The sequence below is a fragment of the Hippoglossus stenolepis genome, chromosome 7 (assembly GCF_022539355.2).
Source record: "Hippoglossus stenolepis isolate QCI-W04-F060 chromosome 7, HSTE1.2, whole genome shotgun sequence".
Classification (NCBI taxonomy): Eukaryota; Metazoa; Chordata; class Actinopteri; order Pleuronectiformes; family Pleuronectidae; genus Hippoglossus; species Hippoglossus stenolepis.
In genome coordinates, this window is record NC_061489.1 from 7,047,452 (window position 1) to 7,060,471 (window position 13,020).

The 13,020-nt window shown below is 40.8% G+C and overlaps 1 protein-coding gene and 1 non-coding gene across 2 annotated transcripts in view; both read left to right on the forward strand.

Moving 5' to 3' along the window:
- Positions 1-13,020, forward strand: part of aff2 (AF4/FMR2 family, member 2) — a 155,116-nt gene that overhangs the window by 64,331 nt on the left and 77,765 nt on the right. The window lies entirely within an intron of this gene.
- Positions 6,477-6,671, forward strand: LOC118112824. The gene has a single exon (XR_004697266.1). It is a non-coding gene; the product is annotated as a U2 spliceosomal RNA (small nuclear RNA).

A 13,020-nucleotide genomic window follows, 5' to 3' on the forward strand; every position in this document is an offset into this window, starting at 1 on the left:
ATGTTTGGTTTATAGATTTTTAAAAGAGGGATGTCATTTTTTAAGCATCATTCCTCAATATTTTCAAATCACCCGTAATGTTGTCTTGAATATGTTGTTAATTAAAAGTGACATACTGCTCTGTTTTAATAATATTAACTCCCCAGATTGTAAAGGTGATACAACTTGTACTTATATAATAGTATATAAAATATAATAAATTATATTGCAACTCCATTTTGAACAGTAAGAAACTGATCCAAACGGCTAATAAAATATCAGACGATTCCATAACAGCTTATGTCTGCTACCCATAAAAATATGGTAATAAAAATCTTTATTGCTGTTGGCATTACAGAACAATACACAGAGAACCTGTGCTGTGGGCTCTTTAGTGTTATTCATTAGGTTCTGATACAGGCCAGTGGCTGTTCCTAACATCGTGGATGTGTTTCTCTCTCTCTCTCCCTCTGTGTGTGTGTTTGAGAGAGAGGGATAGAGAGAGTGAGAGATTTGCATTTCGTGGCTATGCTCTGATTAGCAAACTGGCAACGCAGAGCTCAGCAGGGCATTTTTTATTAAAAGGCCTGACCCCACACACACACACACACACACACACACACACACACACACACACACACACACACACACACACACACACACACACACACACACACACACACACACATCATAGACAGCCCCTCACAAATTTGTACTTCTATATTTATGAGGACACTTATTGACATAATGCATTCCCTAGCCCCCTACCTAAACCATCACAACTAAATAACCTACCCCAACCCACACCAAATTATAACCATGACCAAAAACCAAACAGCATTCTAAAGGTTTGTCAGAAAGTGAGGACCCACTAAAATGTCCTCACTTTACCCAAAGGTATAAGCGTACATGAACAGACAGACAGACAGATGTAAACACTCACACACATGCACACGCACTTACACACACACACTCACACACACTCTCACAGCCGCTCACACACACACGCACACACACGCGCACACGCACACGCACACACACACACACACACACACACACACACACACACACACACAGTGGGAGTCGTGTTTTGATCTACCAGGGCCATTACAGACATTTTAAAATCCTATGAATATAAAAAAGAGAGAGAGGGAGCAGGATGGAAGTGAGTGGAGGGAGATGAGAAGATGAGAGAGATGGGCAAGAGTGCATCAGAGACAGGGAGAGAGGAAAGACAGAGGGAGGAGAGATATCACCGGAGAGGAAAGAGAGAGGAAAGCATATTTTCCTCTTCTTTTTCTGTGCGCAACAGTTTATTATTTAGTTTTGTGGTAGAATGAACGGGAGAGTGCATCAGTGAGATTACATGGAAGATAGACGGTTAAATGGCTCCCTCGGTCTTTCCCCTCGCCATTTGTTTTGCATTTTTCAGTTTGGTGTATCGTTTCTTGATATCGCTGGGGTCTGTGAAGGAGAGTTGAACCACGGCATGCTCGGCACAAAGCCTGAGATTTATGGAAAGGCTCAGTATCAATAAACATGAAGCGTGATTGGTTGATTGAACAAAAGGCCTCCCGCAATCAGAGCAAATGCATCGTCATTGTTAGTTTTGTAGGCAGCCGGCACCATCACTGATCACTTGATTTAAATGGACATTAATATGGGAAGAAACAGACACTTACAAACCCAAACAACCATGACTGACGACTGACGAGACAAGTGCTATTTGGTCAGCATGATAAATTATCAGACTGCAGGCATTCAATCACCAGCTTAGAGAAAACAGTGGTCATCCTTTAATTATTTTTAGGAGAGGAAAGCAAAGGAGGGAAGAGGAGAGGAGAGGAGGAGGAAGAGGCAGCTAATAGGGTGATTAAGGGGGAGGAGAACTGCTGTTGAGAAAAAGACTGTGTTGGATTATTTTCTCCTCTAGGAGCTTACAGGGAACCAGTCGGTGTTTTACACCTCAGCTCTTAACACCCTCCAAATCCCCCGATTTAGACTTAAACTGCATAGAGAGGGAAGAGAGAGGGAGGAGTGGAAGAAGGGAGGATTGCGTAGAGAGGGTAAGTGGGTGAAAGAAAGACAAGAGAGGAAAAGGAGGTAAGGAGATGGAGGGAAAGAATAACAGGGCTGGACAACAGGTGAGGAGTCCAAGGAGGAAAATCAGTTGAAGTGTTTATAGTGTTGAAGTAATCACATGATGGTTCGTTTAGAGCAAACTGAAGAAATATTCAAAGAAAAAAACTTTCTCTCACCAATCAGGTAAAAAGTCAAAGCTCAGACTGAGTGTGTAATTTGTGTTTGTGAGCCACATGCTCGCTCACCTGTCATCCTGCGAGTGTGTGCGCGGCGGTGTGGTGTAAAATACTGCAGCGGAGCTTTTAGCTGCAGTGTAAACACACAGATCACCTGCAGGTCTCACCTCATTTCATAGCTCCATGGTTGTCAGCACCCGGGCTGAGGGCCAGCGCTGGCACCTGTGCTGCTGCTGGGTAACCTGTCCAGATGTAGACCAAGACATTGCAAAATGATGTATAGACAATGTATCAAGCTGGTTATCACTCACAATACTGATACTGATTTTTATACTTTCTCCCAAACATCCTCATTTCCCGTTGACAATTGACTATTCTCAACATCATCCCCCTGGCTAGCTTATCTTTTTAAGAGCATCAACCAAAAATCTTCAAGCATCCCACTGCTTTCAAATGCTCCATGTCAACACTGTTGAGCGATAGTAGGCCACTATAGTATACAATCTTATCTCAGCAGGCCCTTTGGCAATTTAGCGCTGGCTCTGTTGTTTGTGGCCTATTGATATATGTATGATATAGTTCCTTTTGGAAGATGAAAGTTGGTCTCTGAGCTTGTTGCTGCGAATTCGACTGAGAAGATAAAGCGGAATTCATAACAAAGACATATTTTGTGGTACAACAGTGCTGCCTCTGTGGATTTTGGAGTTTTATTTTGTACAGATATACTACAACATATATACCCTACACACACACAAACATATACAAACACATGTCCATATACTTATTCCAGAAATCTCTGTCCGTCTGTCTGACTAGTTCACACGTCTCTGAACCGTACCGCTTTACACTTGTCATGTGCGTTGTTAAGAGCCAAAGGAGGTGCTGTGTTGAATTTAGTGTAATACGTCCAATATTAATAAACTTTGAATAAACAGGTGACCAGTGCTGTGTAGTAGGGATGTCACGATATGACATTTTGGTGCCACGATTATTGTCAGAGGAAATATCACAGTTTCACAGTGTTCAAGATTATCGATACTATAGAATGGAAAAAGATCTCAGTATAGGTCACTTAAACTCTCGGATACATTAAATAATGGTTAATAGGAAGAGAGAGAGAGAGAGCGAGAGAGGGTGTGTGTGTATGTGTGTGTGTGTGTCAGCTGCTCCTGTGGAGCTGGTCAGAAACCGAAAGTAAACTGTGAACTCCTCCGATGGGGGTATGTGGAGGTGAGGGGGCTGGGAGAGCACCTTCACCTGCAGCAACTGAGCCGCCTCAGAGGAGACTCAGACACAGGACACTGGCAGACTCACGAAAAGACCAGAAAGGACTGAGCTGTAACGCTAGTTACTTTTCGTGAGCGTGAGGACCAATCGGCTCACAGCTCTCACCTGTGCTGATTGATCCTCTGTGGTGAAGGTGCTCTCCCAGCCCCCTCACCTCCACAGAGGTTTTTACCAGTCGTTGGTGGAAATAAGGCTGTAACGTCAGATTGCTCTTCTCAACTAAACTTTCGGTGGCTCCGGGAGGCAGGACACCATAGTTAGCTATCGTAGTTTTTACAATTCTTATGGTTATGAAACTGTGACGTTATGAAACCCTGGTTATCGTAAAACAGGTTGATCCCGACATCTCTACTCTGTAGTGACGGCTGGGACACAAAGGCATAAGTGATGTTGTCCATCAAGACAACGGCAGCTTCTAAGCAAAGACAACTGATTCTCCAGTTCAGGGTTCAGCGAACTGAGTCGAGCTTCAATGAACTTGGAATAAACAGGTGAACTGTTATTTGTGCAGGGTTCTGTGGACTGAGTCCTGCAGCAGGTCTTTACTTATCATGGCTTAACTATTGCAGGTTCATTTTACAGTTTCAGACAGAAAGCTGCCACCAGCATCACCACAGGCCAAGCCAACCGCAGTGGATTCAAAATTGAACATATCTTAGTACATATCAATCAAATGTAAGTTGATCGGTGTGTTTGCGGAGCTTTGTGTCAAGTGCTGTTTTGTTGCAGTGTAATCACCAGTGCTGGGCTGAGCTGCTGATATCAGCAAGAACACTGCTGCTGTTCCAAGAGTCCTCCTGACTGCGGGAGTCTGGACCCCTGAGTTGAACCTGCCAAGTTTGAACCTCGAAGAACGGTAGTCTGAACTTGGCGTTCTCTGTTGAGAAAGGCCTTTGTTCACAAAGCCTTTAACTCTGCTTGATACTGTTAGACTGCGCTGTAGCGTGTCACAGACACACAAAACAAGAGTCTAGGATGAGTCAGGAGTTTGTTTCTAATAAAACACTTGATATATTATTTTCTTTTTCAATATTAGATGTTCGTGGATGAAAAAAATATATATCTGAAGTGACAACATAAAAGTATAAAAGTGAAAAAAATTTGGTTTAAATGATGCCATTTTGTGGACAAAGAGGATTTATTTAGTCCTCTGGGAATAACATATGGGTGTGAGAGAGAGAGAGAGAGAGAGAGAGAGAGAGAGAGAGAGAGAGAGAGAATATATGGATGCATAGATAAACATACAAATGCATAAAGGAACACACATACACACACACACACACCTTTGTTGCCCCATTGTTCGGCTAAGAACCCCTCCATCTCCCACCCGTCAACCCCCAACCCCCACTCAAGAGCCACTTATTTAGTTGGTACACAGACGTCATGCTGAGAACCACACACAGACGGACCACACACACAGTGCGCACAAACACACACTCAAACACATCCTGCCAACAGAACAAATCAAATAGACTCAGCTTGAATTTTGCCTCTACACATGCACACACACATCTGTCAATCAATCTCTCTTCCCTGTTCAGCGAACTAGGCTTCAGCAGCAAAGTGTGTATGTGTGTGCATGTGTGTGTGTGTCTGTGTGTGTATGTGTTTTCTTCTTTCCACCAATTAAAAAATAGTTGAGTGTATAACTATATAAAGCCCCTTTATTCCCATGAATATAGCGCTGAATGTGTGTGTTTGTCTGTGTGTATGTGTATGTGTCATGTTTATTTATAAAAGGGTTTTTATTTGCCAATGAATGTGTCTGAGTGTGTGTGTGTGTGTGTGTGTGTGTGTGTGTGTGTGTGTGTGTGTGTGTGTGGTAGGAGGTGTTCTGTTCACAATTAATCACAGTGGTGAATCTCCCTCCCCTTGTCCTATAATAGAGATGTCATCAACAGCAGTAACTACCGTGCTGCTTCTTGGCTGCTGATGCACAAGTGGTTCAAGTATTATTGTTTATCTTAGTAGCATTTAATTAAATCTCCTAGAGGTTGTTGTTAGTATCATTATGCTATAATGTACTCATACCCATAGGTTGCAGTTTTACAGCTGCAGATAATAGAATACCTCTGCTCTAGTTGACTGAGCAACAAAAAAAAACCGTTGGGTTTAAAATAGAGCAGCATTCAATAGTTTATCAGAGGCTGAGCTGTTCAGGAAACAAAGAGTTGTAGTGAAACTGCAAGTTTCAGATTCTGTTCTGGAAGTAAGACAAATTCTTTCAGAATCACATTTGTTAAAGCACAAATTAGTTCTAACCCAGTCTTGGAGTTACTCTATTATTTAAAGAGGGATGGTTAATAAAAACAGATCAGTTTTTTCATTATTTTCACTTTTAGCTGATTGAAAACAATCAAGACGCACTCTAAAACCTAAGTGTTGTTGAAAATTACCCCTTAAAACCTTAGGGTTTTCTGAGGAGCTGAAAGAATTGCCGACGTAAAAAAAAAAAAAAAATAGTATCAAGGTCTGAAGCAGATAGAGACATTAAATAAATCCTTTTCGGCGAATGATGTATTTTATCAGTCACATGTCTTAAACAAACGATGACAATATGACGAGGCCTAGAGATTTGTTGTTTTACGTTTTGGGAAGACAGAGGTTGAGCACTAAGAGTTTGACTGGCTGTTGTCCAGGTTTATTACAGGTGTATTCTACCCACTCAGGTGTTTTCAGTCTGTTGCTTGATCACACCTGTGGAAATACACCCAAAAACAAATCAAGATTCAATTTTTTCACAGCAGTCAATATTTACAATTATCGTCATAAATGTCACATTATTATTTGTTTCAAAGACTGATTCTTTTAATCTCTTCACTGCGTGCACAATACATTAACATATTATTAATATATATGTATATGTTAAACTATCAATGAAAATTATATTGTGATATTTATTTATATTGTTTTATTATTGTCTCAAGATCCTTTTGGGCGTTTACTTGATTGATATTTGTCTGGCTCTTTTTCAGTTTTGTTCTAACTTGATATGATGATATATATAATGACTCGTGGCCTACGCCCCCTACCCGGGGACCATATATTGAAATGATTTTTGGAACAGGGAGATGGAACAGGGGCTTGCTCCATCCACTCCACGCATCGACCTGGTATTGCAGTACCTCCAGGTACGATGCACCAACACAGTAGGTGGCGGTAATGCACCTTGATGTTGGTTGGCTATTATGGACTTTGGTTTTATTATTTTTCAAACTTCAGGTTTGATCGGTCAAAATAATTCAAAACTGCTGTAGGATTGCCGAGTGCCTGACTCAACCAATGAGACAATAAGTTGCAGTTATGAACCAGATAGATTTTTGTAAAAAGATAAGCATGCAATACAAAATCTAATAAAAAGAATACAGAGACAGAAGACAGACCGCATGTGAAACAATGAAACACAATACGTTTTTAGTGACATTATTGTGAAATATCTACGTGAAAACAGGGGGGAAAACGGTTCTTGAAGTGGAAGGTTTCACTTGTCACAGATGTGAAGTATTTCTCGGAGAAGGGCGGCTTGAAAAGATGCTGTAATGGGGTGAGAGGGAGCTGGAAACTCTCGTCTCGGCACGCTTGACGGTGCACTAGGTGAAAAAAATGATTCAATGGAACGTCAGCGCCAATGATTGTTGCTGCCGAGGAGATGATGTGGTGTACTTCTTTTCATATGTGACCGTATGTGCCTCTGTACAGACACTGAGTGAAAGAAATCGTTGTGCTCTCTACAAATCAATGTGTGGAATCCAGCCAAGAGAAGAAAAGGCTGCAGTAGAAATGCACAGGGTTGAACTTTACAATTTCAAACTTGGTTTCAAAAGGAGATTGACTCTTGTTCACCGGAACAACAAAAGAACAAAGCAAAGACTAGTTTTTAAGTATCGCAGTTATTTTCTCATCACAGCATTTTAACTATCAGCTAATCAATTGTGTAAGAAACCTTTGGTAAATTTAGTGGCACAGCTCCTTTAGATGGATGACTCTGGGTCGTGCTAATACAGATTGAAGCGTTTAGCTTGGCGAGCTGGCTTCAGGATGTGATCCATCAGAAAACAAGGCTAATGTTTTCAGCTAACCCACTCCTGGTGCAATTACATGGTCCACTGGCATTGATCATAGCTCCTCTTCTTCAATCTATCCTCCTCGCTCCCTCTCTCACCCCCTTTAATGGCTAAGTCAGTGTTAAATGTTTGATAAATGAGTTTTGAGACCGCTTTCCCATGGATTTATTAAAATTCTATAAAAACTCTCTTTTGACTGTGTGTGTGTATATATATATATATATATACATATATATATATATACCTATAGCGAGAGAGAGAGAAGTGAGAAAAGGAAGAATCTTATACTATGTATGTGTGTGCTAACCACCTTTGCATTCAAGAAGAGATAAGTCGGTTTCAAACGACGTAACTGTCACTGTCCACATACTTCCATTACTTACTTTACGCCGGAATGTTTAGCCATTGTCAGACATGAACTCCGGAGAATGTCCGCGCAGTTTCTCCAGAGTTTGCCTTTCACACATGAGCAATGCAGAAGGAGATTTTCCGCTCACACACATTCACAACAAAACAGAAATCTCCGAAGTGTTCAGGTGAGGGGTGGTGCAGCAGGCAGAGGCCGACCGAGACACATTCATTCTGCTGGGGAGATAACATCAACACTTGTCACCTAAAACTCTCTCTTCGCTGGTGTCCTCTACGTGTATGGCACTGCTTTTTTAACTTGAGATGTTTGTCTTCTTTTAGTTTTTTCACTTCTGCATCTGTCATGTGTTAGAAAGGTCATGAACACACCAACTCACTCGCTCTAACCAACTCACAAAGTCTCTGCTCAAAAAGTATGGTTGTCTTGCTTGAACTATAAGCTACTGCCCCAAACTATTTCCAGTGGCACTGCTCCAATTTTGTCTGTTTTGTCCGTGTTGCTAAGCTTTCAGAAGACTTGCACACATACGGACAAGCAGAGTACAGACAGACGACTCTGACCATTTCCATATACGTATCTAACCTTGAGCATAAATGAGCCAAATTAGCAAACGTTTGCCTTTTTTATATACAGCTGCTGTGTTTCGGTGTCCAATAACCAGGCAGCCAGCTGCTACCTTTGTTTACTGCCATCTTGTGCAGAGCAGGTAGTGTAGAGTTGGTTCATTGAAACGTTTTCTTGTGAAAACAGCTGTCTACTATTTGAAACAAGAGTTATGTAAGAGGTGAGACTAAATCGATGATATATGTGCTGTAAAACTAAACTATGCTAGAAGCTACATTAAGTGTTTTATCCTCTGAAGAGCTGCAGAGTTGTTGATAATCCTCTGTGGTTTTTCATATTACATGTAGTCATTTCATTTTATGTTAATTAGAAAAAAATATTCATTAACAGAATTTTCTGAATAGAAATTCATCACTTATCTCTGTTGGATGGTAAAACTTAGCTCGAACTTAAAATGTGCCTTTTCTTTAAGTGGGGAACAGCCGTTATCTGAATCTGCTGGTCATAAGTACAGCTTTGGATACACACAAAAAGACGAACGCACACGCCACACATAAGGACTCAGACACATCCGAACGCATGCACATGCTGGTGGAAGGCCAATTAGCGCAGGGTGAAAGCGACAGGCTTATTTGAAGCAATGTTTCAATGACAACATTTAATTGGATGGTAAATCAACTCCTTATCTGCCTCTCCACAGCCTGGTGTGGGGAACACGAGATGAAGAAAGAGAGGGAGAGGGACGGAGAGAGAGAGAAAACAGAGAGAGATATGGAAGAGAAAAAGGGGGGACAGGGGGGAACAAATGAAAAGAGATGAGAGAAAGAGGGAAAACCGGTGGGTGTGTGTTTGTGCATTCGTATGTATCGTTACCTTACCGGGCTGTAAATGCTATAGAGGCAACTCAGGCGAGAGGAAGCGGTTAGTGTAGATGAAAGCGACAGAGGGAGAGCACGGCAGTTCTGACTTCACATAGCAGGAAAAACTCAGTTAGAACTAATTACACTTACAATAACTCTGTTCCATTTATGTGTCCCAGAAAACCAGCAGCACGCACAGCATCAGGTTCCTCTGACCCTGCAGCCATTAATGTTATAAATTAAAGGTGTATGTTCTCTCACCAAAATATATATCAATGTGTCAGCTGATATTTATCACAGCTAAAACACTTCTTCTGGGGTTGCAGTGTGATAGCATTTTATCAGCTCTGAATCTAGTCAATGGTGGGATGTAACAAAGTACATTAACCTCATTACTGTTCCTAAGTACATGTTTCATGTATCTGTACTTGTACTCCACTACGAGCAAATATCTGTACTTTCTACTCCACTTACATTTTTGCAAAGCAAGTTGTTACATTTGTTGTGCAAGTTGTTTTTTTATATTTTTAAGAAGTAATCAATAATGAGAAGGGACTTGATCCACTGATCCAATCAGAGCAGACAGGTCTGTCTATTTATTTGTACTTTTACTTAAGTAAAATGTTTGTTGTTCCTCCACCAATGAATCTATAATTAAAATCCACTGTAATTCCCTTATTTAACCAATGAGCATTTAGCATTCATCATTTCAAAGTCACCAAAGTTATAAATTACTGCAATTCAAAGACTCAGTTTATATCTGTGATCACCTCTTGTTTAGTGGTTTCCTTAAGATTAATCAACTTTGACATTAACTAAATTAAATAGACACTGAAATAACAGCTTACCTATTTCGACAAATGTGTTTTCACAAACTACTTAATCCAAGTAAAGCAGCTCCTGATTCCCAGCTATGCTGATACGTGAATAACACCGATTTTATCTGAACAATAAATTAAACAGGGGCTATTTAGCATGCTGTGATCAGTGCATGAGTTGCCACTGTCACTGTTGGAGAATCTGTCTTTTCACACACTAACAATCTGAGAGCACTGAGTTCAATCAGCTGCTTGGACAGAGCAGCTTCAATTAAACTGAACAAGCTCGAAGTGTAAATGAACGAACGTCAGTTAGAAGGTGACATTAGTTCATTTCACCAGTGAAAACAACTGTGAACGTCAGTGAATGGAAAGGAGAATTAAAAAGGTGCAATCAAAGATTCATTGGCATCAGAGCAAAACAAATCTGGGTGTTTTGCCTGTTGGGGATCAGATCCAACCATGAACCTGCTGCATCAGAACGCTGAAACATGAGAGGGACACATGCTGCTGTTGGACATTTAACATGGAATCAACATTAACATAAAATCTATAAAAAGATTACTTTTCTGTAAAAGTATAGCATTAATGTTGAGATTAATGCACAGTCTGACATCATACATGAGAACGTGCTGAATCTGATGTATAGAGGTAGCACATGCAAGTTCACACAAAAAAGAGGCTACAGTGTGAGTAAGTATGTAGCTTCATCAGAGCGTTCAGACCACAGTCCGATTCGTGTTCTTCTGTAAAATACGTCATATTTTGTCTTCTCTGTGATATCAAACGAAAGAAAAACATACTTTTCTGTTTATTCAAGAAAATAATTGTAATCTCAATTAAACCTTTTCTTTTACCCTCAAATTTCAACACCACTTCTGGTTTTGTGTCCAACAGTCGTCCTGCAGGATTCAAACAGTCAGCTGAGTCAGCTGATACATCTACAGTGATGACCAGTTAGGAAAAAGAATTCCTAGAAACTTTACAATACCACTCCACAGCAGAATGTGTTCTTCAGTCGGCCACTGGCCATGTGCTCAGTATCACAAAGACAAAGCTCAATATAGTGGCTCAGTCTGAGCTTCAAGCAGAGTGATATCACAACATCAGACACAGGGAGGACTACAGAACTGTGACAATGAGAGGCACTGATATGTTGTTAAGGAAGCGTATGAAGTGCTCTTTATGAGAGAGCAGTGCAGAACCACAAGAGAAGCACCACAGTGTTTGAGATGTGAGGTCAATAAAAATGTGTGAAAAGGCCACATGAGGTGATGAACCTACTTTTTATATGAGCTCAACAATCTTTAGGTTATCAGGCTGACTCATACTCAAACATGCACAAACTGAATCACACACAGACGTGCTCTCTCTCTCTCTCTCTCTCTCTCTCTCTCTCTCTCTCTCTCTCTCTCTCTCTCTCTCTCTCTCTCTCTCTCACACACACACACACACACACACACACACACACACACACACACACACACACACACACACACACACACACACACACACACACACACACACTGTGTCCTTTGAGGGCAATTCTTGTGATCTATCTAGCATGCTGGTAATCCCAGTGATGGCAGCCACTCCAGCTCTGTAAACAGCTGAAATATGGATGATAAAAGGAGCAGATGAAACTGAATAAACGAGAAGCCCATGGACAAAAAATCCTTGAAGATTTTCCAAAACCCTGTTGGACCTCAGTCTGAACCGTATACGACTCAAAACTTCAGTGGCACGGACCGGATGATTGACAGTTTTCATTTGACTTTGACATTTTTTGTGACAGAATAGCAACAGCTTTTCTGCTCCCTGGTGACGACAAGGACCGCGCCAGAAGACAGGGTTCAGATAGTTTGTGTAATTTACCCGACAAAGTAAACCCCTTCCTCGTTTTACTGAGAAAATATCCTGAGAAAATGGTTCTAAAATGAAAGAGAAATAGGAGCGGATGAGTTGGTAGCACTCAGAGGACAGCGCAGGAGAAAGTGTTTACATTCATCAGGCTCCAGATTTAATTCTGTTTGACTTTGTCTTTGCACATCTTTCTTTTTCTTTGCTCATTATCCTCCTTCATTCTCTCTTTGTGTCTCCTCGCTTCGCTTTCATCTTCTGCTCCTGCCTATCTCCAAGTCAAATGTTACCATCTCTCTGTGTTGACATGAAGAGACTCAATGTCTTTTGGGGTGTTTTTATTAATTCATGTTTTGTCATCCCACATGCTTTCACTGAGTCATTCATCTCTCTGTTTCTCTCTCTGTCTCTCTGTCTCTCTCTCTCTCTCTCTCTCTCTCTCACACACACACACACACACAGAGGAGAGCATGTTTCTACAGTCTTAAACACATTACTATAATTACCTCTTAATGATTTTTAATTCCAGTACAAAAGAAACAAGACGCTGGTGGATTTGAAACACAAAAAAGACACAGGCACATAAAAAGGAATCATTTGAGTGGAATCACATTAAACGTGTTTGTTATGTCATTTTATCAGTGGCTGCTTGTGTGAGTGTGAACAGGCTCCTCGCTAATATGACAAATTAATATAAGAACCTATTCAGCCAAACAGAATGGAGTGTCAGGACCAACAACAAGCCCTTATTCTAGGTACTGACTATCCCTGAATTTAACCCTATGAAGGTTTTTATTATACAAGCTATTGATTGAGCTATTGATATTATCTCAAGTTTTTTTTGCCTCCCTCTCGTCGAGGGTTAGGTGCAGAGGATGTCGATGCTCAATGAGGCAAAGTTTGATTTGTGGATATGGGATTCATTGAACTTTTGATACAGATTAAAATAACAATGTTCAA